Raw genomic sequence first — 22,520 nt, 5'->3', positions numbered from 1 at the left:
ACATAATAAAACATGTGAATGCCCTGAGTCCTGGTGTCCAGCATCTATAAGAAATGATCCTATATTTATATCATCATATATTTATATTTATATCATCATATATATATATGATGATAAAATAATAATCCTGATCTATAAGAAATGTGATCATGGGAACCTAGCTAACTATCGCCCCATTGCCCTAATGGACCTAGAGAGTAAAATATTTGCCTGAATCATTCTAAAGGACTTGGTGAAATGCACGGACCAGGCAAACATCATCTCGATGTTCCAGACCGGTTTATGTAAGGGACTGTCTGTGACATTAAACGGCCTGGTCCTTAATAGCCTAAAAACTAAGCAAGACAAAGATTTTCGTCACTATGGGGCCTGGATAGACTTGTTCAGTGCATTGTATACCATACATCGAGGGAAACTATGGTGCAAACTAAAAGAATGGGGAATCTCTGATGGTCTCTTGGCTATCTTAATTCACATGCATAATAAAACTATGATACAGGTAAGACTGAATTTTGTAGGTGGCCTGTCCTCTCTCATTCCCACTGCTAAAGGTTTAAGATAGGGATGCATTGTGGCACCCTGCCTTTTTAACCCTTTCCTGGCTGATCCGTGGAACAAACTTGCATTACACTCAATGGCATCGCCTAGAATTGGTGACCTTAAGGTAACTTGTTTGGCCTACGCAGACAACGTGGTCCTGTTAGACTGTAACCCGATAGGCCTACAGTGTCTGATCGTAGCCTTTGAGAATTACGCCTGTTTGAATCACCTTGTTATCAATCCAACCAAAACATTTGCCATGACCTACAATCATTCAAACAAGAAAAGGAAAGGTTGTGTCAGATGGAAGAGGGCAGACCAGACATTGGCTGTAGTAAAGGAAATAAAATACTTAGGTTTTATGATAAGATCAAATCCCTCAATGACAGCGCTTGAAGCCGTTATAGGGACCAAGGTTAATCAACTTGTCTGTCAAATGAAAAAAATCCTCTGTGCCTACTGCAGATTCACCCACTTACCCTTCATTAAGTTCTATAAGGGTACAGTTATTCCCATTCTTATGTATGGAATCAAAATCGAGAAATGGGCCATGAAGATCAATTGGGTTTGAATAGAGGGTTTGATTTGGAAACAAGTATTTAACTTACTGCATTCGCTTCCCATGGCTAGGCGAAGATACGAGCTAGGTCTGCAATCACTAAAATGTTATGCAGAATGGAGAAGGATTATGTTGTATAGATCTATCATAACCCCTGTCAAAAATTCCCTTTATGAGGATAAAGGTGGTCTAATGGTAGGAAATTCTAACGTCTGCCTACGTGAATTGAAACATGATGCATTAGGCATAATTACGAAATGCCATTCCTCAGAAACAGAATTGATGGACAACCCATTAAAGCTAAAAAATCTATGGGTCAAATTGACTGGATTGAAAGAAGGGCGCCATTCATAAACATGAAATGCTTTGAGAATTTCTGAGTAAATGACAAACCCTCAGGTTACTTGCTGCCTTATCTGAGAAGGTTCCCAAATCCAAGAGGTTGTATTTATATACTAAAAGAGCGCTATTGAACATCAGGAATAAGGGCCCATTGAAGGACAGTATTTGCGATCTCTGTGATGCAGGTGCGCAACAGAATGTAAAACATCTCCTAATAACATAAGCAAAGGATTCACCATTTCTCACGTTTTGTATATAATGTTGACTGGCTGTACTTTGATGAATTTTGGAACCAAATGTCAGCCGAGAACGAAACTTTTTTAACATTGGAAGTTCTTAGATCTCTGGGAAAAATTGAGTCATTAATTAAGGCCTAATATTAATTCACTATTGCTGACTAGGTTGGGATATTGTTCTTTTATTCTATTTTCCTTCTTTTTTCTTTATGTTTTTCTTTGATAGATTGTAAATGTTTTATTTTAACCACTATGTATGATTGATCTGATTATTTGAATATTTTAACGTCTTCTCTTTTTGTATTGTGAAAAGTCATATGTTGACTAAGCACAAATAAACATTTTTTTTTAAATGGTGAATCAGCGCCATCCACCAATAAACTGCTCTGCGTGTGATTTTGTTGTCCAGGTGCCTGGCAGGCTGGGCCGGGTGCTTCCCAGGTAGGCAGTCTGACCTGCTATGGCCCTGCCCACTGTTGCAATGGAAGAAGCCGTGAGTCGCCTCTGGCTCCCGGCCAGCTCTTGGCAACAGTTCATCCATCCATCATCATGGATGCATCGCCCTTGCACCCGCAGATACCAGGCACGTCTTCGCCACCACATGCCAGAGGTTATCTTCAGCTGGGCTTGAAAGGCTCACACTGTAGAAAGCAGAGCTATCCCCTGCAGGTAGCCGATTCTATAGTAATATGCCCATGTTTCCGACAAATGCCTTTCCTTTACGCTACGTGGAGCTTACAGGCTCAGGTCCAAGAGCAGAGCTGTTCTCCTATAGGCTCCATCCTCGGACTACAGACCTTGCCATTGGATAACACAGACTCTACCAACATCGACCTCAGAGAGCAGAGCAACCCCCAGGCAACACCAGTGCTTTAAGTGGAATGCGCTCTCATGGGGTGGGGGGCACTAGGTGTCACTACCGAAAGCATGCTGTGCATGGCCTAAACCATGATGGGCGTGCTCTAAAGGTGGGCGCCTGACCCGCAGAGCACATCATGAGACCCAGCAAACTTGTATTTCAGATAATTCAGCATGGTCTTGGGTGGTCTGTTTGCATCCAGTCCTATATATATATATATCACAGTTAAGTTATGGTTAAGTTGCTGTTTCCATAGGAAGAGCACTTTTTGGGCGGCCTATAACTCCGCTCTCCCTGGACGAATCCTCACCAAACTTAACAAAAAAAGTATATGGGGTACTCTGAATTATTTTTTTGCAAAGTTTGGTGATGTTTGGTGCAGGGGGGCAAATGTTATGGGGGGGGTCCCAAAATGTCTTTTTTCTCATAGACTGAATGGGGGAAAAACTTTGCGCACGCCTACAGGTCAGACTGTTGGAAGGATTTTCACCATATTTGTGGCAGGGGCAGGGTCTTGGTCCCGAAAGCGTGCTTTTGTAAATTTGGTGACAATCCGTCCAGTAGTTTCCTATAAAACAACCAAAAAATATGTCTAAAAAAATGTGTGATATCTATGTGCACTCCGTGGTTACACTTCCCTGTTCGCTCCGCGGACAAGATACCGATTGGCCAGGGGGTGGCGTCATGACCGCAGACACACAACGTCTTCGCCGATTGGCTGCAGCGAGCCGTGATGTGCGTCAGAATGTGTGAATGCGCCCGACATCTTGGATCCGAAGACAGCGCGGTCGCCACCAGAGGCGAAATGCTGTTTAGGAATCTATTTTGATCTCCTACAGTGCTTTGGGAGGTTCAGAGAGTAAGAGATGGGTGAAATACTGTACTTGTTTGGGCGGCAGGTGTCAATGATGTATTCTCTATGGCCACCTTGTTTGGGATGTTTGTACATGTAGAAAATGAGTGGTCTAATAAGGGTAGTATTTCAGACCGTGCTGTGTACAGGTACCTTGACACTGTTGTAAGGACACGTGTGGTGTTAGCCACCATTACAATTGCGTACATGTCGTTTTTACATTATTTTTTCCTATGGGTGTGCTATTTATTAGTACGCCGACATGGGTGTGACATGCTGCGGTGGTTGTGGCCAGGACCTAGAGTCTTGGATGCATGGCCGTAGGCTGTAGGCCAAAGGCCATACCTCCAAGACTGTAGGCCCTGGCCACAACCACTGCAGCATGTCACACCCATGGATACACCTGTAGTATTGATTATCGATTAGATGGTTGTGGGGAGTGTGTACAGTCGGCCAAAGTTATAAGCACTGAAACATCACATTTTAGCAATGCATACACCCGTACTATAGCTTAGCAGTCAGATGGTTCTGGTGAGGGTGTACAGCCTTGGGTACATGGCCGAAGGCCATGCACCCAGGAACGACCTTATAAGCAGTGGAGTTATAAGCCAATGTACACCCATACATTCAAATATTTATGGACCTACATCCACATCTCTAGGTCTTGCCCACAACCATTGTAGCATATTAGACCGGCACGTTAGTGGCTGTGTTGTTATGGTGAAGTTGCTGTGTGCATAGGAAGAGCACTTTTTGGGTGCCTTATAACTGTGCTCCACTTGAACGCTTCCTCACCAAAGTTTGCACAAAGAAAATATCAGACACTCTGAATTTCTTTGGACAGTTGGTGATGTTTAGTGCAGGGGGGAAGTTATAAGGTGGGGGTTTCTCAAAACGTCTCTTTTCCCCTTAGACTGAATGGGGGAAAAGGTTTGTGCCCGCAAACATGTGGCGCTTTGCCTGATTGGTTGTGGAACAGCGTTAAGTACGTTACCTTTCTTCGGTGCTCCCCCTATCTTTTAAGTTCGTGCTCACTGTACCATTACGAATTAGTGCGTGTGGGTTAAAATGTTTTTTGAATAATATTGCCATCAGACTGGCCTCCTAAGTTTTCAAAACTAAAGCCACCATCTGCACTCTTTATTGGGAACAGCGATTCTGGAGGTGTATGGGAGTAGCGATTCTCATAACTGAATTTCAATATGTTGATGCAAAGTAAGAATGTATTTGGCTTCTGAGTGAAGGTCATATGGGTTTCTTTTTTGGTTGGACGGTCAATACGCCCGCGCATCCGAGTGAACGTATAAGGGGCAATTGTTTTTTGACCTTGAGCGAAAGGGAAACCTTTGAAGAAATTCACGGAATGAAAGGGTCGAAAAAAATAGCATTGATAAGGTGATGGCATCAATGACATTTGTCATGTCATCTTTGATGTCCTTGGTGTTAGTCTTAGCAATCCACGTAGGTGGAGCGAGTTATGGTTGTTTAGGTTACCATAATTAGCGAATGTGAAGTGTTTGTCAGTTTTACTGTGAAGTATAACGACCCTTTAACAACGTTTTTTTACTGAATATACATATATATATATATATGGCAGTGAACAAAAACAAAGGGGCTAAACATGTGATGTCGTCAATGATGTCATCAATGACATTTGTGATGCCATCTTTCATGTCCTGGATGTTAGTGTTAGCAGTGCAGAGTGGTGATGGCAGGTGTGGGTGCTTAGCCAACAACAACTGGTGAATTTCAGATGTTTCTCGGTTTTACTTTGAACCATAATGGCACGTTTGAAAAAGTTTTTTAGTGAAGTGTACAGGTTTTTGGTAGGGCAACTTAACCATAACTTCCCGTTAACAAAGTTTTTTTTGTGTGTATATATATATATATATCTCCATGGTAGTGAGCCAGGCATAATACACTGAGCTTAGTGCTCATTTCATTTTTCACAGAACTCACTCTAATAAAAAAAAGTCAGCAAACTATAGAAATCTATACGCATTTGGACCGCTCAGCTCTTGGGCGTGAGGCTTGGAATTCTGCTTGTGCAGATGACGACTTCTCACTTCCCTAAAAGTGCCCTTTTACAGCTAGTACATCTCCTGAAGTGTCCGTTCAGACTCGATGTGTGTTCAGGAGAATGTGTGCCCGGTCCTTGTAAGTAGCGGACAGAGAGTCCCGGCTTGGCAGTCATTTTTGAAGACTCCCAGGGTGCTTCCGAGCGAGCCCCTGCCCCACTTCAAGCCCTGGGTTACACAGATTCTACATATTCAGGCAACAGCAATATCCAGTGGGTTCCACAGACCTTACAGTCCCAGTACTGAGGAAGCAAAGCTACCCCTCAGATCTGGCAGGCTGCAATCGCAGGATGTAGAGCTTCCCATCAGATTATTGAGATTGCATGGGCAATGGCCTCTGACAGCAGAGCTATCCCGAACGTTCCCACAGATCTTTCAGACCACATCAAACGCAACAAAATAATTGGTTCAATATTCTTGCGCCCATCCCTCCAGTGCTTTAAGTGGGTCAGGGCCAGCCGGGGGCGGGCACCGGCAGTCTCCAAAAAGTGGTGCTGAGCCATGGCCCGGCTGTGTGCCCACAGTCCCACCACATCACGGCGGGACACATTATCCTGCCACGGCCGCAGCCGCGGCGGGAATGCACCCCGCCATTGAGTCAGGCTAGCTGACAGAAGAGCCAGCCAGCCTCGCACGAGGGGTCACCAGAGGAAGTTACTGTCCTTTTGTTTCACCCTCCCCAGGTCACTGAGGCATCTTTGACCCTCGGCAAACCTGGGGACTGCGTGACATATTTTGAGGTTTTTAAAAGATGGCTTGAAAAGTACACAATTCAAGCCATCTTTTATACAGCTTTGCTGACGGACAAAGACGTCTCCGGCTTTGGGCAAAGCTTTTAGGAGATGGATTGAATTGTGCACTTGTCAAGCCATCTTTTATAAACATATAAATATGTTACATATTTCTGTGTTTAAAATAGAAGGCTTGAAAAGTGCACAAACCATAGTAAGGTACGCACACAAATATATAAATGCTTACACATATATTTATTTGGGTACCTTACTATGGTGTGTATACTTTTCAGGCCACGCCCATCATGCAAGCCACGCCCCCAAATGAGGGACCCCCTCAATTTCTTAGGCTGAGCAGTAAGGGACATGGGCATGTGACGCAGGGACACTACAAACCGAAGCGCCTCCAGGCGCAGCTCTCCGTGGGACAGACACCATGAGGGTGAAGGGGGGAGTGAAAGTTCTGGGGCCATCATGATCGCAAGTCAGGATTCGATAGAAGGCACAACATGGGAGAAGAGGTTATGAAATAGCAGGCCTTGGTTAGAAATGGAGAGAGGCTCCCGAGGAGTGGCCCTGCCTTCTTTCCCTCCTCTCCAGCTGCACCCCACCTCTATCAGATGCCCTCTTTCTACCCACTCTGCATCTTGCTCACTCCATACACAGCAAGGATGTGGGCCTGATAGTTGTGCTTTGTTGGGGCAGGGTCCGCTGACAAACCCCGTTATTTGCATAAGAGCAAAGGATTCTGGGAACCTTGAGACTTAGGGTTGAGAGGGTTGGGGTCCACCCTCTGGCTTCTCCCAACTTGGGGTGCATGATGGAGGCTGGCAGCAGTGTCAGGCCATGCCCCTCCTTGCTCAGGTGTTGTCCCCAACTGGAACACACAGATCCTCAGCCCAGAAGGGCAAGAACAACGAGTTTCCTAGAAGTGCCCAGCAACCTATCCCAGGGCAAATCTACTACTCAGCACAGCCATTCCCAGAGAGGACAGGTTCTGTGTGCCCGTGCCAATCCACACAGATCCATTCCCAGGGATGACAGGCTCTGTATCCCCATGAAAATCCAATAAACACATCAATTCTCAGAGATGCCGGGCTCTGCGTCCCGTGCCAATCCAATAGGCACATCCATTCCCACAGGTGACAGACTCTGTATCCCTGTGCCAATCCAAAAAAGCACATCCATTGCCAGAGGCGATAGGCTCTGTATACCCGTGCCAATCCAACAAGCACATATATCCCTAGAGGTAACACGCTCCGTATCCCTGTGCACATCCATTCCCAGAGGTGACAGGCTCCGTGTCCTCATGTCAAACCAATAAACACATCCATTCCCAGAGGTTGACAGGCTCTGCGTCCCGTGCCAATACAACAAGAACACCCCTTCCCAAAGGTGACAGGCTCTGTACACTTGTGCTAATCCAATAAGCACATCCCTTCCCAGGGGTGACAGGCCCTGTATCCACGTGCCAATCCAATAAGCAGATCCATTGCCAGAGGTGACAGGCTATGTTTCTGTGTGCCAACACAATACGAACATCTATTCCCGGAGGGGACAGGCTCCATATATCCATGCCTATCCAATAAGCACAACCATTCCCAGAGGTGACAGACTCTGTATCCCTGTGCCAGTCCAATAAGCACATCTATACCAAGAGGGGACAGGATGTATATCTCCGTGCAATCCAATGAGCACATCCATTCCCAGAGGTGACAGACTCCGTACCCCTGTGCCAATCCAATAAGCACATCTTTTCCCAGACGTGACAGGCTCTGTACCCTTGTGCCAATCCAATAAGCACACCCACGCTCATGTGTGGCATACCTTATTTCCGTGTGCCAATCTACTACTGAACACATCCATTGTCGGAGGTGACAGCATCTGCATCCCTGTTCCAATCCAATAAGCACATTCATTCCCAGAGGTGACAGACTCCATATCCCTGTGCCAATATACTACTGAGCACAGCCATTCCCAGAGGTGACAGCCTCTGTATCCATGTGCCAATCCAATAGGCACATCCTTTCCCTGGGGTGACAGTCTCTGTATCCCTGTGCCAACTCAACAGGCACATTCATTCTCAGAGGTGACAGACTCCGTACGCCTGTGCGAATCCAATAAGCACACCCATTTCCAGAGGTGACAGGCCCTGTATACCTGTGCCAATCTGATCAGCACATCCATTCCCAGAGGTGACAGGCTCTGTATCCATGTGCCAATCCAATAAGCACATCCCTTCCCAAGGGTGACAGGTGCTGCATCCGCGTGCCAATCCAATAAGCACATCTATTCCCAGAGGTGACAGGCTCCATATCCCCGTGCCTATGTAATGCGCACATGTATCCCCAGTGATCACAGGCTCAGTATCCCTGTGCCAATCTACTCCTGAGCACAGCCATTCTCAGAGGTGACAAGCACCGTGTCCATGTGCCAATCCAATAAGCACATCCATTACCAGAGGTGACAGGCTCCATATCCCTGTGCCAACCGAATAAGCACATCTATTCCCAGAGGTGACAGGTTCGGCATCTCTGTGCCAACCCAATAAGCACATCCATTCCCAGAGGTGACAGGTTCTGCATCTCTGTGCCAACCCAATAAGCACATCCATTCCCAGAGGTGACAGGTTCGGCAGCTCTGTGCCAACCCAATAAGCACATCCATTCACAGAGGTGACAGGTTCTGCATCTCTGTGCCAACCCAATAAGCACATCCATTCCCAGAGGTGACAGGTTCTGCATCTCTGTGCCTGTCTACTACTGGGCACAGCCATACATTCCCATGGGGTGTCCGCTCTTATCCCTGTGCCAATCCAAAAAGCACAACCTTGAAACAGCAGTCTTAGACCAACAGAGCCACAACTAAGGGAGAGCGTGAGGAGGTCTGAGGGTGGAGGACTAGGTGTGATGCAGGACAGAGCACAGCAAGGGAAGAGAGAGTGGGGACAGTGGTGCCGAGGTGGGCTGCAAGGATTAAAAAAAATCACTAAATCTGTCGCGATAATAACCCCTTGAATGTGTGCCTCACTCACAGTTTCAGAACCTGGTAGTGAGCAGCGGATGCACACTATATCACATCCGAAAACAAAGTCCATGTTAACGGTGTATGCCCTCATTGCAGTCAGTACCCCAAAGACCAGCATCCAATCACAAGCTAAGCAGAAAAGTAGATGCCCTCACTAGCTGGCTCGCAGTTCACATGAAAAGTGCAGGTACTTACTGTCGCACAGGCCACAGGAGAAGTGCAGGTACTCATTATCTCACAGTCCACCAGAGATAACCCGACCAGGTACTCACTGTCTTACACTTTACAGGGAAAGTGCAGAAACGAACTGCCTCACAAGTCAAAGCAGAAGTGCAGCAACCCCCTTTCTCACAGTCCGCCAGAAATATGCACGTGCTCACTGTCTCAAGAGTCTAGGTGAAAAGTGCTGAGACTGCCGCGGTCCACAGGAGATGTGCAAGTACTCACAGCCTCACAGTGTGCTGAAGATGTGCTGGTCCCCACAATGAACTGCAGCAAGCCAGCGCCCCAGAGGCCACCGGAGAAGTGCAGACACTCACTGTTTTACAGCCCAAATAAGTTCAGGAATCGTTGACAGGAAAAGCAGCGATGCTTCCAGTCCAAAGCAGAAGTGCCGGAACTCTCAGCTCAGCATAGCAGGGCAAGTACTCACGCTCACTGCAAACAAGAGAAGTGCAGGTGTGTGCTGTCCCATAGGCCACCGGAGATGTGCAAGTGCTCACTGTCTCACATGTGAAAAGGAAGGGGCAGGTACCTACCGTTTCACAGTCCACTGGCGATGTCGCGCGGTGCCAAGGTCGGTCCTCGCAAGCTGCAGCACATCAAGGAAGTGCAGGGGACTAATGTCTCACAGCCCAGCAGGAAAATTAAGTTACCGTGTCATATCCCATAGGGGGAGTGCGGAAATTCACTGACACTCACAGACACATAGCCCAGCACGGGAGTGCGGGTGCTCACTACAGCAGGGCTCCCAGCGCAGCTCTTGCGAGCTGCCTCGCAGTTCGGCTGCCAAATTCAAGTACTCGAGGGGAGAAAACAGAAACAAGCCGCTAAAATCACAAGTCCAGGGCCACTGCCTCTCGCCTGGCTCCCCCTCGAGGCCAGAATTAAGCATACATTGGCAGGCAATGCGCCCGAGAACGTCCACGTAGACTTAGAGCTGGAACACTGCCGAGTCGCAGCTGGACTGTGCCACTTGCACAGTTAGGACACTTGAATACTGCAAGTGCCAAAGTTGAAAGAAATGCCTAAACGCCCCCACCCCTTTAATAAACTGAAGCCCTATTTAAAACGGCGTTAGGAACTTTCAAATGGTTCAGTTGCATGGGACCTCGAGCCTCACGGGGACTTCCAGCAACTCCCCCATGATGGCAGTCAGAAGTCCTATAGCAATATGCATAGCTTTCTATATTACTTTCGTTCCCGGGCTTTAAATGCACGCTTTGTAGCGCTCGCCTTATAAGCTGCGTTTGCTGTGTCCCTTCAGGTCGTCACTTCCTCCCTGCCTTTTAACGCAGATTCCTACACATCAGCCACATGCTGACAAAGAAGGATGTATATCTTTTCAGTGAGCATAGTGTTTCAGTTCTGTGCTGGCATGCCATCTCATGACCCCTGCCTGTATTTTCTTTCCCTCCATTATAATGTATGCACCCCACTGGTGCCTCAGACAGTCTTCTATTCTAAGCAAGCCCCTCCCCCCACCACCCACCCACCAACCATCATTTTGAAATGGGCCCCCACACAGTTGCCTGTTTTTGGCGATCTACCCGAAGATGTCATAGTCCCGTTTGAGCTGGGTTTTTTCAATGTCACTTGTATTTTATGCCTGTTGCCTATTTTGCAGGTTATGTTTTGCAAGCACCAATGTGTCAATGTCGAAGAGCCCACATGAAAAGTAACATTTCAGCTCGTGCCTTCAGAGGGGCAGCTCCATTGCATTGCAAGGTTCGTTGGCATAAGGAGTCATGGGCCGGATCCCTCTGGTTCCACCTACCCCTACTGCGCACAGTAAACCACTGGCATGTGGTAAGATGTCAGGCCGGGGGTTCTCTGAGAATACCAGCAGGCATGCACTTGTGTCTAGTGTATATGCTTTATTTTCATTAAGAATTTGCGTGGACACAGCCTTCATTACCTTTGGCAAGATTATCACGGTGGTTAGGGGCTCAACGAAACCTACATGGGGGGGTTAAATGGAGATGGGAGGGGCCACTTCAGAAACTGGGTGGGGCAAACGTGGAGGATCCGCCCTCGCGTTCTACCCCAAGGGTTGTCTGGCATGGGGCCCAGCATTACACATTAGCGCACACCCACAATTATACATTTACTCACTCATTTAAACACCCCATTCACCATACACTTGCTCATTTACATGCACACCCAGTCCTCCATACATCATACACTCATTCACACATGCATTGCATACACCCTCCCTGCACATATGCATACATACAACACCCTTTAAAACTGCTAGTTTCAGAAAAGGCTTCCGTTGCCTCTCTGCCCAACAAAAAGCAAGTGTGCCCATCAGCTCCTTCCCCTCGGATGTGAAATAACATATAATGTTATATGTTCTCTGGCATGGGTGGGGAGGGGGCTGTTGTGGCCCGCTCCCGGATCAGCGGAGCGGGCCACAGCTGATGTCAGGATCACCCGACAGAGACCCTTGGGCTGCGTTCACACGGCAGACAATCCACAGGGGTCTCCCTGTGGGCCCCGGAGCACTGGAGCGGTACACATGGGCTGGGGGCACCCAGCTCACCACTGCCCCATCTCTGGGGGCATCCAGGCAGGGGTTGCCCAGACAGCCGTGGTCACACGGTCAATACCTTCAGGTGGGACGGTGTTGCCCAGCAGGGCTCCGTCCACATGCAGGGCCCCGCCATTGGGCCTGCTGCACTCAGTGTAGCACCAGCATGGCGCTCGAAATAACCACACCAGAGTCAGCTCTTTGGTAGACTCACGAGCCGGAAACGGCTCGTCTCATTTATTGAGTTGGTCACAAGGTGATCACCATGTGACCTATTACACAAGTCCTGGGAGCTACAGGAGGGGTGACATACAACACTCCTCATTTTTCATAACGAACAAACAAAATAGCATCACACCACCCTGTACCCAATAATACTAGGACTACACCTACAACTAATCTTCATACAGTTAGGGGCCCAGGTTACCTAGGGGTGACAGTCAGGGTCGGTAAGCTACTGGTGACACGTTGGAAAACTCTACATGCAAGCACACCCTTTATTAACCTGGGTGAGTGGATCTTGCACCACCAAAACACCACCATCATGCGCACCTGGAATCCCTTACTACCCAACCCACAAACGCATGAGCGCAACATCACACAACATTTTGGCTGGGCCATTTGCAGCATGTCCATGGTCTGCGGTCTCCCAGCCGTAGATATCCCGACTACTGGGTTCACTCTCTGCACTTGCAGGCCCGCAGGATACCGGTCCGCCTTGCATTGGGATGTTCTCGGGACAGTTCAGAGTTCAAGGGACGGCAAAGATGCACCTGGGAACACCCAGGGGCCACATCGGCCTAGTCCTTCGCTGGTGGGCAAAACCGTGACAGGATGCTGGGTTGGTGGCCGGATGACAGGCCACTTCCTTCACTTAGGGGCTGCTGCTCCCGGCTGAGGGCGAACAAGCACTCACGAGAGCTGCAACCCTCCTCCCTTTTCCGATCTTTTGCTTTCAGGCAGGCCAGCCACGACTACCGGACCTCAGTTCACGTTGGGGGGGCTCTAGCTGCACATCCCCGATTGAGTGGGCTGATTGCTATGCCGCTACTGCACATGCAGCCCAGGGCACCACTAGATATCACTGGCCCCTTTGCTCTCAACATCTCCAACATGGAGCACACAGACCATCAGCCCCCCCAGCTGGCCTGCGGTCTTCTCTGGCCTTGTAGTTACCTTGTCATTGCTCGACAGTGAGCCCTGCCCACCTCATTGCCTGATGGGCCCCCAGGGGTAATGGAGTACCCAGGCCAGTACTTGAGCGGTGTCGTCAGTACTGTTACACTGTTTGCTCCCTCTGTTGCTACTGGAGCGGCCTGTCTGCTCCTCCCCCTTCACTGTGTGGAGGACTGAGCACTCTGGCCTCCCTTTACCTTGTGGTGATGTCCTGGGGTGGGCACAGCCTCACCTGTTGACATCTGGTGGGCCAGTGAATGTGGGGCCATCCACTATTGCCTGTTGTTACTCCCTCCTGGGACCAATGCCAGCAGCTGATCAAGATGCTGCACACCCACACAATGGTCATTTCAGCATTTTTCAGGGGGGCAGTTGTTTGTTGGCCCCTGGTTCCTTTGTTTTCCCCTAACTTCACATCCGCTGGCTCTGGTGATAGTAGGCCACACCCCTTTTCATGTGGCTGCCGCGGGCCTGGTGCTCCTTTGTTGCGGCTGGAGTGAGTAATCTTTATTCACCCCTGCGGCCGGGGTCAGATGGCCACACCCTGCTTCCTTGGGCTGCTGAGGGCCTCAGTTGCCTTCGTTTTTTTTTTCCTGGATCACCGCCGCGCGCCCGCTAATCATACGTCACGGCCACCTTCTTTTGTTGCAGCTACATCGTTTTATCTGTATTTACCGCCACGGCCCGAGATAGAGGGAGGTATTTTACCATCAGTTCCGCTGGCGTCTTGTTTGTCGCTTCATGCGGCGTGTTCCTGTAGTCTCGGAGCATTCTGCACAGAGCTTGGTGGAGATCCACGTTTTCCAGCTTTGCTCTTTGTACTGTCTTTTTAATCGATGACATGAACCGCTCTGCCATTCCATTTGCTTGAGGCCAGAGGGGCGTTATTTTCTGGTGCTTAAACCCCAAATGTTTCGCCAACTTCGAGAAGTCATGACTACAGAAGGGGGGTCCATTATCAGATTTGATCATGTCCGGTATACCCCACTCGCTCACTACTTCATCGAAGATTGCCGCTACGTGTGCAAATGCTGTGGATGGTGATCTTTTGACGATGGGGAATCGTGAGTGTTCATCGATGAATAGAAGTAAATATTCTCCTGTTTCGGGGGGCCCGTAGAAATCTACTGCGAGCTTTTCCCATGGGCGCTCTGGGATATGTGTTATTTGTAGGGGTGCATGTGCCTCTTCTCTGGCTGTGCATTGGCAGGCCATGCAATTTCTCACCCACCGGTCGACTAAGGCGTCGAGATAGGGAAACCATACGTGTCGTCGCAGTTGGCGCTTGGTGTTGTCTGCGCCCCTGTGGCCTTCATGTGCCGTCCTGATGATTTCAGATCTCAGGGCCGATGGGACTATTATTCTGCACCCTCTGAGAAGTATGGCGCCGTCGTGTACTGCTAGCTCTGAGTGGATCCTTGCAATCCTTTCTACTTCGTCTTGATTTGCTCCTGGGTGTGACGATAGTGCTCTCTTGTAGTCTTTCCATTTGTTGTGTTCAGTGAGTTCAATCGCCAGTGCCATGGATGGGTCTGCTGCTGTTGCGAGCGCTACCGTCTCGAGTGACATCGCCGGAGGTAGTGCGTTGTTAGTGACGTAGTTTATATATTCTATATCACCTTGTCTTGGCGTTGACGTCCCAGAGGGGTGTCTCGACAGATAGTCAGCTGGATTATGCTCACCCCCCGGTCGGTGAATGATGTGATAATCATACTCTTGTAGCCGGATGCCCCACCGTTCTATCCTGGGGGGCATTTTTGTCCTTGGGTTTCCGAACAGCGACAGGAGGGCCTGGTGATCTGTGATGAGGGTGAACCGTTTCCCGATGACGAAGTTATGAAAGTGTTCACATGCCCATACTGCGGCCAGACTTTCTTTTTCCGCCTGGGAATATGCTGCCTCAGGGGGCGCGAGTGCTCTGCTGGCATACGCCACGATGTGGCGCGGGTGAGCGTCCTTGCCATTGGTCTGGGCAAGAATGGCCCCGAGACCTACCGGGCTCGCGTCGACCACGATTTCTGTGTGCCATTCTGGGTCGAAATAGGCCAGTTTCCGTGCCTCGGCCAAGGACAATTTTATGGAATCAAATGCTTCCTGGCACTCGGCGGTCCAGGCGAAGATCATGTCCTTTTGGAGCAACTTCCGGAGGGGTTCCGTGATGGTGGCGTAGTGGGGGATATAGCGGGCGCAGTATCCGGCCATGCCCAGGAACGAGCGGACGTCGGCAATCTGTTTTGGAGCTTGCAGATCAAAGATGGTGGCCACTTTGTCGGGGTCCGGCGTCATCCCGTCAGCCGAGAAGATGTGACCGAAGAACTTTAACTTGCTTTTGCTGAATCTGCATTTCTCCACATTCAACGTGAGGCCTGCATCCTGAATGGCTTTGCACGTGGCTCGAAGGGCGGTGTCGTGCTCTTCTCGGGTGCGGCCAAACACTAGAATGTCATCGCTGTAGTTCAACGTGCCCTTGATTGGGCGTATGATCTGTCTGATTGCTTCGTGAAAAATTTCCGCCGCCGATGAAATGCCGAAGTTTAGGCGTCTGTATCTGAATAGGCCATCATGGGTGGCAAACGTGGTGATTCCTCTGGATTCTGGGTGAAGAACCATTTGGTGGTAGCCTTGGTTCAAGTCCAATTTCGAGAAGAGGGTGGACTTATTCAGTTGCACTATCATATCTTCGATGCGTGGCCCTGGGTGTCTTTCGCGCTAAATTGCTGTATTGGCCACGCGCATGTCAACGCAGAGTCTCAGGCGCCCGCCTTCTTTAGGTACTATGACCAGTGGGGATACCCACGGGGTCGGGCCCGTGGCTGGTTCAATTATGCCATCGGTCAGGAGTTGGTTGAGTTCTGCTGACACTGCCTCCTGCAGATGGAAGCCGACCCTTCTCGGGTGTTGAGGGACCGGTCGAATCGTGGGATCAATGTGGAGTTTCACCGGCGGACCTTTCAGTTGGCCCAGACCCTTGCAGATGAGAGGAAATTCTTTTTGGATGGCAGCACTCGACATCATTTCAGGTTTGGTGAGTGCCGAGGAGAGAAACAGTATTGAGTCCCTCGTTTCTGATGCCGGGTCGGTCGAGCGTATTCTGTCCCTTTCGCCGACATGTATGTCAATGAGTCCTAGGCATGACGCCGTCCTGTAGCTAAGTAGGCATCTGCCTTTGGTGGGGCTGCGAATGACATGTATGTCTGTCGTCGTGGACTGGTTGTCACGTATGAGCCGGCGGCTGAAAAATCCAATCGACTGCAGGGGGTTTGCAGCGCCCCATTGGTAGATCTTGGAGGCCGAAGGTGTCAGGGGTGGTCTATTGGTGATCTGGTTGAACTCTTTTTCGCCCATTATGTTGACGGTGGCTCCCGAGTCTACAAGGAAACAGAACTGCTGGCCTGCTATGTCGACGGGTATTTTGGGAGCTTCACGTGCCTCGCTTTCGTCCATGATGAGATTCACGTATTCGTCGTGTGCATTCAGGTGAAATTGATCCAGTTCCTGTGGATACCCTTGTGAGTCCCCTTCATACTGTGAGAGATGATCCGGAGGTCCGTCGTACTCGTCTCTGATGTGGGATACTTGCTCTTCGCCTTCATGCTCTTGCCCGTCGTCCACGGGATATGCTTCTTCGACTACTCTAACGTATCTCCGTGGGTTTTGGGCGTATGTGCGTGGTTGGTACGTCTGGAATGGGGGGTTCCTGACGGGCGCTTTGAATTGTGCGGCGATGGGGAACTTTTGCGTCGGAAACGGTCTGCCTTCTCTACAGACCGACTGGAAGTGTCCTTCCCTGCCACAGTTGCCACATCTCTGTGATATGGCGGGGCAGGCTCCTGCATGTGGGAAGGCCATGCCGCAGCGGTAACATTGGGGTTGTGTCCTCGGCGTCATGGCGTAGTTGGGATTGGCGCCTTTGTCCCCTTGTCTGGTGTGTATCGCTGCGACAATTTCTGCTCTCTCCTGTCTCGTCGACGCTGTGTTCGAGATTTGGGTTGCCTGCTTCTCCACTCTCTCTAGAATTCTGGCCATCTGGCTCACCTCTTCTATGGAGATAGGCTTTTTCAGAAGTTGCTTTTTTAGGGTTTGAGACAGACATCCTTCGATGACCCTCAGCCGGATGGCTTCGTCAAGGGAGAAGGCTTCGAATTGACAATAGGCCCCTTTTATGCGTAGTCGGGTAATGAATTCGTCGACGGTTTCATCAACTCGCTGTGTGCACAGGTTGAATATGTAACGTTCATAGTCCCTGTTCGGTTCAATGACCAACCTCTTGTTTATGGCCGCAATCAGTGTCGGAAAGTCAGCTTGCTCTGCGGGAGGAATTGTCTTGGTGAGGACTTTTATGTCGTTGCCCGCCAGATTTAGGAACATACTCCGCAGCCGAGGGGACTTGTCTTCCCCCGCTGCATCAATGAACGTGTTAAAGTCCTCTAGCCACTCAACCCACCGTGGGCCTTTGTCAGCCTGTGGCATCATCGAAAATGGGGGCGGCATGCGCCAAGCCGTCGTTGCTGTGCCGCTTGCAGGGGCGTTCGGCGGCTGTTGGGCCTGAGGCCGCTGGGCTTGCGGCGAGCTCATTTCGTGGTTGTAGGGCGCGGTCTGCGCGGTGCGGGTGCGTATTGGGCAAACCCACCTTTAAAGTCTCGCGGGCCTCGTACAGCACTCCTGCTCGGAGAGGGCGGAGGGCGGGCTCTGGATGATGTTCGGCGCCGTCTCGTGGCTGCTCGCGGTGTGGAATGTGCTGGGAGGCGTAGGCCTGGTAGCTCGCTGGAAAATCGAGCCGGTCGATGTGTAGAGGAGGAGTCGGGCCTGGGATCAGGCGCTTGCTGGACAGCGTGGCCGGATGGCCCGCTGAAAATCAAGTCGCGGAAGTGCGATCGATGTGTACAGGAGGAGTCGGGCCTGGGATCAGGCACGTGCGCTGGGCCGGAAGGTGCCTGCGGCGCTGGATTAGAGCAGGAACGATGAGCCAAGGAGGAGGAGTCGGTGGTCTGGTAAGTCGCCTCGTCGCCAGATGTTAGGCCTGGACTGAGCCAGTGAAAGGAGGACAGACACACCGAGTGGAAGGTAACTCTTTCTTTATTCAAATACATACATGGACTGACTTGCTTCTGTCCCTTCCCCCTTTATAACGTCCCTGCTCCCGTGACGTGTTCCCACGTGGTACGGGCTTGACCTCTTAAAGGGGACGCGGTCCCTGTAGCGGTGTTGGACCGTAACAGGGCTACTTGCACCTGCCTCCCACGGGGCCTATAGCGGCCATCACCGCGCCGTGGTGGAGCGCTTCCTTCTACCTCTAGCACCCCTCAGCATATTTGTTTTCCTTTGCTCACTGTACGGGCCCGGGTGTTAGATGGCCACGCCCCCTTTTATTTTTCAGGGTCGCCGCAGGCTTCCATGCCCCTTTTGTCACTGTGGTCAGTGTTATGCGGCCCCCCCTTTCTTTAAGTTTCTCCTCTGAGAGCGGGCACACGAGGACAGCTGGTTGCTCCTCCCTGCGGCTGGGAACCAAAGGGAGACATCAGTCGGCCTCGGTGCTCCTTGCACTTTCTTGATTGCAGCCACTGGGTGGGCCGCCAAACCCACATGCAGCCCTGACCGACAGACTCTTCCTTCCACGGCCGACACAGCAGGGGTGCAGGCACACACCAATCTGCACGGCATGACAGCCTTCTTCGCGCGGGCAACGCTGCCTCCTCCTCAATCGCGGCCGACGCTGCCGCCTCCTCCATGCGGGCCCTGGTCCACCCCCGGATCTCCACCAACAGGACAGAAACACACAGGCTCCCAGCAGCCCCACGCCCCAGCATGCGAGGCCCAGACCACGCCTCATCGCCATTGTTGTGGCCCGCTCCCGGATCACCGGAGCGGGCCACAACTGATGTCGGGATTACTCGACAGAGACCCTTCCCAGGTCTAAAAGGATGACTTAAGAGACCATCCTGGAGTCATCCGATGATCATCGAACTACATTAAAAGTCATTCCCATATCATCAGAAGTCATCACACTGTTAAAGTCATCAGCAAATGTCTCAGAATGGTGGGTGATGATTTGGGGATGAGTTTAGGAGGACTTGCTGATGATGCCAACATCATCCCTATTTTAGAAATCTCTTTTTTCCTGATGATTTTAGGATGACTTGCCGATTACTTCAAGAGCATCACCATGATGATTTGGGGATAATTCTGGGTTGACCAGCCGATTACTTCAAGAGCATCAACAGGTTTGCCCCAGATGATTACGGGATGACCTGCTGATTACTTGAAGAGCAAAAACATGTTTGTCCCTGATGATTTGGGGGTGATTCTGGGATGACCTACTGATTACTCCAAGAGCATCGCCATGAAACATGTTGTGTTTGATGGTTTGGGGATGGCTTACTGATTACTTCAGAGCATCACAGAGTTTGTAGGATGATTTGTGGACTTATACTGATTGCCATTCAGCTTTTGCTTAGCTGCACTGGTGCTGAATGATTTTTGAATGCTTTGCTAAGTACACCTTTTTGGCATTCTTTATAGTTGCATGTAAAAAGCATAATATGGATATGATCATTTAAATTACAACACCCAATGTAGAAGTGCTAAACCATTGACCAGGAATCACACTTAAAAAGCATACATGCCACAGAAATAGTTTAGTTTTCTTGCAGTGATAAGTGACTAGCGCATATATATGGGGATGTGCCATTCTGTAGTCAAAAATAATCATTTTAATTAGTTCATGCGCCCTGCCAAACCAAATCCATGTCCAACCAAAGTTTAAAAAAAAAGGAAAATAGGATATTTAATCAAACTAAAAAAATACTTAGCGCTATTCTGTCAGTTTGATATTGTTCAGTTCGGTCTTATTGCTGTTCTTTAGTTTTGTTGCTATCCTGCAAGCCTTTCTTTGTTTAAAATGTCTCTTTTTTCTTCCTTAGGTATGCAGAGCTTCAGCGCAGCGAACTGGCTTGGTTGAGCCCCCGCTGGTAAATGATGGCGCATTAAGAGCGCTATGATGCGGTAAGTAAGTGCTATGCGCAGCGCTGCAATGTCTTGCCTTTGCTAACCTGTGTTTTCCTTCCTTGTACGTCGCAGTGTTCTTCAGCGCAAGTGGAATGTCCAGAGTGGTGCTAGCCGAGAGGCGACCAGCCAGGTAAGCCTTTTGAGCAGTTCGTAATTTGTAAATGTCTCTACAGCTTTCTTTAATGTTGCCTCTATCTTCCTCTTTCAGGTCGTTCTGTCCGGGAGGTGTGCAGATTCGAGGAAGCTGTTCTCAGTAGCTGCGAGTGTTTAAAGATGAAGACTGCAGGTAAGATGCTGCTGCTAATGATGTTCCTTTTGTCTCCTTGCAGGTTCTGCTTCTCCGAGGTTCGAGGGAATAGCTGGACACGGTGAGTGTCACGTTGCAAGCTGCAAAGTAACACGAAGCATGTTCTGCAGTCAGGGTGTGGTTTATATAGCCCAGGTAAAGTAGTACCAGGGAAAGTAGTTCCAGGCCTGCCACACCCAAAACACTAGACCGCATAGCTTGGTTCTTAGGGAACCAAGCTATGTGGATGCCTCCATGTTGGCTGACAATATAATAAAGTAGTTCCCAAGCACATTGTTGTTCATGGACTGGCCCCATGAGGGTTTTTGAAGAGGATGCCAGGCTCTAGAGGCCTGAGTCCTGACTCCACCTGGCCAATGGGTTTGCCAGAGGGGGTTTTGGGCGAGGGTCGTGCCACCTCTATTCTGCTGGTAACAACAAGCAAGGACCCTCAAGTTAAACTGACTCACCAAAAGTCAACCACCACAAGTACACAAGAAAAAATTGCCCACACAATATATCTTGCTTAAAAATATAGTCTTTCTATAAACGTTTAGATATAAATGAATCTCTACATTACAGTTGAGTACATTATTTCTCATGAACACCACACTATGTATAGGAGTCAACACAGGGTCTCTACACAATATGCACTTAATGGATGGTTCACCAGGTCTGCCAATTAATGATATTGACCACTAATCATAACATCCCAACAGAAAGGGGCAATTAATCTAACAGGGCCTTCCCTTGTGCATAGAAGGAAAGGCAGGTATGTACACCACACTCAAAGACGAGTATACCTTTTTGACATCGGAAATTTAAGATGGATTCACCGGCCCCCAGAATTTGGTCACAAATGTCCCCAACACATATTTGGCCCTAGGGAACAAGTAAGGGAAACGCACAATATAAATACTAGCAACACTTAATGGAAGAAGGGGATAAACAAGTTGTGGATGGCCAGATAACTAGATAACCCATCCCGCTAGACAGCTGTTTAGGAATTCCCAGTTTAGGGTTATGGATTCAGGTTGCTCAATAGGAAAGGGGCCCCTTTGGCCTTTAGAAGCAATGGGCCCATTGGGGTTGTGTAAACATTTGTAAAAGTAGCCCCCCTTTAGCTACCAAAGTAAGCAAAGTGTTTCTCAGGGCTTCCCAGAAGCCTAAAAGATGCATTTCCAGCATGAATTTGGATGTAGGAAACCAATTCTGTTCAATCCAATTCAAAGCAATTTGGTATTTCAGATATAAACGTTTCATTTTCAACTTTGTTGAAAATACATACCTTTTGTATTACTGGTATCTGGAGGGCTAATATGTTTTTCTCTTCTACTACCAAATGAACTGGGCTTTCAAATCATAGGACTGACACACAAATGGAATAATGAGTGCCAAATTGGTGAACGCATCTGCTTCTCTACACTGTATGAATCTACTGTCCGTACCAAAGGCATGCAATCCACCCTCATTCACATATTTGATAACACTTTGATCTCTCCTCTGAATACGAGTGTAATTTGAACTGTAAACAAGAACATTATTTTTCTCCATAAATATCTTGTTACATGATACAACATTTGTTAATACCCATTCCCATAGAGTCCTAGAAGACTCTATGGAAATGGGGAAACGGGAGCACTGGCACCGTTAGCAACAGTGCTGGTGCTCCAGTGACAAGTCTGCCTACCATGGCTGCTGCGGCTCCGGCAGGCAGGCATACTTGTAGTTTGCCGGTCCGGAAACAAGGGTGCCAGTGAGCTTACCGGCACCCTTGTTCTGGACCGGCAAACAAGTAATGAGGCCCATGTGCAATTTCCTTAAATTTGTTTATAAATATCGAATGTACAGTGTAATTTCTCTAAATATGAGCTGTGAGGGTGGAGAAGGAGAATGAGGACAAGCAGATATACACCTCATCTATAGAGCCCAGGCCCTCACCTCTATCATATTGGAAGAACAGCAAGAGAACACTGTGCATGGCACCTGGTATCATCCCAATACCACATCGAAGGTATGAGAGACGTTATGCATTGAGACAACCTATTATTATTATTATTATTATTATTATTATTA

The 22,520-nt window shown here is 49.1% G+C and overlaps 1 protein-coding gene across 4 annotated transcripts in view; it reads right to left on the bottom strand.

The window, feature by feature from the left end:
• The window catches only part of TYMP (thymidine phosphorylase), a 490,120-nt gene that overhangs the window by 378,965 nt on the left and 88,635 nt on the right, over window positions 1-22,520 (bottom strand). The window contains exon 1 of one of the 4 annotated variants that reach the window (XM_069629483.1): window positions 9,984-10,255. The exons of the other annotated variants lie outside the window; for them this stretch is intronic. The gene's annotated coding sequence lies outside the window, so the exon portion shown is untranslated. Of the gene's footprint in view, window positions 1-9,983; window positions 10,256-22,520 lie in introns of those variants that run through there. 4 annotated transcript variants of the gene reach the window in all.

This window comes from Ambystoma mexicanum, chromosome 12 (assembly GCF_040938575.1).
Source record: "Ambystoma mexicanum isolate Mex_15411 chromosome 12, UKY_AmexF1_1, whole genome shotgun sequence".
NCBI classification, from domain to species: Eukaryota; Metazoa; Chordata; class Amphibia; order Caudata; family Ambystomatidae; genus Ambystoma; species Ambystoma mexicanum.
This window is presented reverse-complemented; position numbering and strand designations above follow the sequence as displayed.